This window comes from Sturnus vulgaris, chromosome 3, assembly GCF_052056855.1.
Source record: "Sturnus vulgaris isolate bStuVul1 chromosome 3, bStuVul1.hap1, whole genome shotgun sequence".
Lineage (NCBI taxonomy): Eukaryota > Metazoa > Chordata > Aves > Passeriformes > Sturnidae > Sturnus > Sturnus vulgaris.
The window spans coordinates 41,363,738-41,367,876 of NC_142245.1; positions in this window are offsets into that span (position 1 = coordinate 41,363,738).

A 4,139-nucleotide genomic window follows, 5' to 3' on the forward strand; every position below is an offset into this window, starting at 1 on the left:
TGGCTCCCTGTGGCTTATAAAATAAGCTGCCAGTAATTAAAATTTCCACCACTGACCACTAGTGACTTCCGGCAGAATTCAGCTGGAGAAGGAGAAATGCACAGAACACTGCTAAGCAAAAAGAGATGGATGAGAAAAAGCATGGGTGCTTCTTATGACATTCGGGGGGATTTAGGCATGAAAAGCATAAAATCTTATTTTATGAAACTCTGCTTCACCTGGCACCTTGTTCTGCAAGGTCCTCCCTCTCACTATTTTGTTCAGACGTTCCCCAGACACTTGGATATGCACTGCTGAGGCTCATCCATTTGAGTGAGGAGGAGGAGGAGTTTCAACACCCAATGCGCTCCTTCCTTGCCAGTTAGGTTATTCCTTTACCTATCAGTTTTTGGGGCAGCTTCCTAAGAGTCCATGTCACTTATCCCAACAAGAAAAAATTCATTGCAAAAGACAACAGCCATTGTGTTTAACACACAGCTGAAAGTGCTGGAGCTGTTTGCAGCAGTCAGCAAGGGAAGCAGTGGTCCCAGCCACAGGAGAGGAGATCCCCAGCACTCTCCTCTTGGCAGGGTCAAACAGAGACAAGGACTTCCTTCTCCCCTCTGAGCATCCAAACCACCAGACTGAGGGCTTTTTTCTGCACAGGGCTCCTCCAAGTCTCTTCTTGTGAAGCTGTGAAGAAAACTGGCTAGACTGCCTGAAGTGGGGACAAGCCCTTGGTTCTCATCTCTGCTACAGAACCTGCTTCAGCAATTCCTCCAGAGGCCTTTTCCAGGAGCAGAAACCTCTTTGGGGTGACTGGAAGAGTGTGACTGTATTTACACTAACCAGTGCTGTCTGCACTCCTGCCAGGAATGCCATACCTGTTTTATCTCAAAAGGCTTAGGAAGGGCTGCACCAGAGCAGCAGGACATTCCTCCTTGCCACCCTGGGAAGAAGCTGGATTTAAGACTCAGTCTAACTATTGCATGAGACATCTCTCTGCAGTGCCACTTATTTCACACCATGTAAGCAAAAGAAGCTCAGCTGCTTAAACCAGGGTTTTGACCACTGTAGGGATCATGTGTTCTATTAGCTCCAAAATCCATGATATTTTTAAGCATTTAGACTTCAATTGCTTATCCAGAGCTAGGGAGGATGAAACGGTCCTCTGAAGACAGCAAGTACATGGAAGTCTTATTTAATATGTGAGACTTAAAACTGTCATCAAATTTCAAGCTGAATTTCACTTGCAGGGGGGATAGTAGCAGAGCCGAGTAAGAAAACATACCTCAATTTCCCTGTTCTCCCACCTGCCCAGACAGACCAGGCTAGTCATGCCATATTTCTGTTTAAGTACTTGTGGAGGCCCCAGACTGTTAACTAATTTAATAAATATCCATTTCCCCGCCATTTCAAATTGAGTTTTTGAGCTGTTGTTCTTGGTCAGTTTTAAGTGTGACAGCAAGTCTGTTAATCAGCCAGGCTGGCAAAAAAACAGGTGCCAAACACATAATAAATAAAGGATTAAAAGCTATCCATCAATACACCTACCTTCTTTCAGACCTGCAGGGTTCCTTGCAGTCAGAATCCTTCAAAATCATAGAGGGGGGAAAAGGGGAGAGAAAATAGGTGTTTATTTTGAGAATATTTTGTCCATGAGATTTAAGAGATTTTTCTCTCCTATAATATCTGTGCCTTCAGTTGCTCACCGAGATCAAAAGCATGGTCCATTCATCTCTCAAGTCACTGAGGATAATGAAGGGAATCAAAGAGAAAACAACACAAGGCATTGGAAATGAGAGGTTAGTTTGTGTCCCAGAGCTATTTTATTACAGTGATTATCCAGCAGTAGGCTTCAGAAATGACAAGCTGCTCACTAAATCCCACAGAAAACTGTGAGACTGAAATCTCTGAAGGTATCCAGGGGCTGAAGACCAAAAAATAAGTCAGGGCCAGCTGTTACATATAAAACAACTGCCTCAGTAGGATATGAGTATTCTAAGCCCAAACATCTGGGAGTCTGGGAGACAACAAAGTGGTTCCCACTTCACACATCAGTCAGCCAGCCTCCTGGCTAATAAATCCTTGACAAATGCATACCCCAGGCATTTAGCAACTATCTGAAAATTAGGGTTTATGAGGAGGGGCAGTCCCTTCACAATGTTCTTTGGAACACAAGCCCACAACAGCTGGCATGGGGAATTGTTAGCACAAGTCATCTGGGTATGTGCAGCCTTCATAACCTAACCTATGAAATCTTGGTAAGGGAGATGGATCTGTGGAAGGCTGATGGACTAAAATCACAGCAGTCAGGTAACATGACAGCTCTTCCAACCTCTGCTAGAAGTACACAGCTTCTCTACCCTCAGCTGAGCACTTTGGATAGAGAAAAGTTTCTCCAAGGCTGACAGAATCAAGTTGTACTTAATACTAAGAAGAAGTAAATGATGTAAAGGCAGGCACCTGCTGGGATGCATCCTGCTTGTTTACAGAGATTGTAATTGTTACAAGGTAACTGCTGTATTTTTAATTCTTGTTAATTTTGTTTTGGCTCTTCTCTCCTGATTTGCATGCAGAGCACACGTCTCTATCACAAACAATTGTGTAAGACATAGAAAAAAATCTAAGCAAACAGCCTCTTTTTTCGGTAAATAAGCTGTACTCAGAAAAGTATTTCTTGCAAAACAGCACTATGGTATTCTCCAGCTTGCTTGAGAATTTTATAAGACCTTAAAATTCTTATCAAATATGGTAATTTTTATTTCTTTTGCTCTATAAAAGATTACTGAAATATCGGTCCTTTAGAGTGAGCATTGCAAATAAATGTCAGCACTGTTATTTTCATGCTGAATGATGTATTGATTTACACCACCAATCTGTGGGCATGGTTGGGTTTGGCTTCCCCTAAGGTCAATTTAATCCTCCTCCAGTCTGTGATGTTCCAGTGTACTTTGGGGTAACGAATAATGAAAATCACAGCACAAACACAAAATAATCTGCCTATCTCCCATATCAGGCCTCACTTAGCCTGTATACAAAACCTCTTATTCTTCAAAGCAAGAGAAATTTAAATTCTTTCTAAAATTAATTATTTGTATCAGCTCTGGGTGATCTATGGCAACTTCGTGGAACAGGGAATATTTACAGGAACAGGAGGCATGCAGTGACCCTTGTGAGGGAAGCTGCCATATCAGCATGAGTCTGAATTTACAATAAGTACAACATTCCTCATCATTGATTGCTTCATTCCTGGGAAAGCAACTTGCAAAGTCCTGACAATTTCTCTTTGCATCATCAGGCATCAATAACACTGTTATCAGCACCATTAACCTTCTGTGGCCTTGGCTAAACGGTGCTCAGTGCCAATCCAGAGCACAGCTGACTGAAGCAAGACCACAACAGAACTGAGGTGCCCAAATTAAAGAACCCATTCTGGTCAAAATCCCCCTTCCCAACCTGCTGCTTTGCAGCAGTAGATACCTAGCCTGTTCCCCTTGGTGGGACTTGATTTGCAGTGTACTGACACGCTGCATGGACACTGCAGAGCTGCCTCCACTCCTCCTTCCAGTCAGCAGCAGCTGGGGCAGTAGCACAGCCAAGCATTCTCCAGCCACCGAGGGTGCAGAGCAGGGACACAGCCAGGGGCTGTGCCACCTCCATTCCAGCCTCCAGAGGCAGCTTTGCCCATCCCTTGGGCAACTGCAACCAGCTGCTGTGCCCACAAAGAACAAGAGTGATGGAGACCAGTCCCCTCTGCTTCTCCCATCTCCTGTTGTAGGTTGGCTGCAGATCAGCTGTCTGCTGGGAGGGAGACACAGACGTGAGCACATGATACATGCACCTCATGAGACTGAGCAGAAGCTGCATTTCCCAATCTCCTATCTGCCTCACCATAAACTTGGTTCAAGCTGGGCTCCTGCGCAGCTGAGCAAGGCTCAGCACAGGCCATGGAGAGAGAGAAAAAACAGAGAAACTGCCCATGCCCCAGGAAGAGGGGCTGTCCTTGGAAAACGGACACACACCCACGCTCTAACCTACTTGCCAAGGGATGTTTAAGCATTTTGCATGAGAGAGCACATGGACTAAGGGTATAAACAAGCTAAGTCCCTTTGTGGAACTGAGTAGTGTTTTAAATCACTGAGACCGCACACAACATC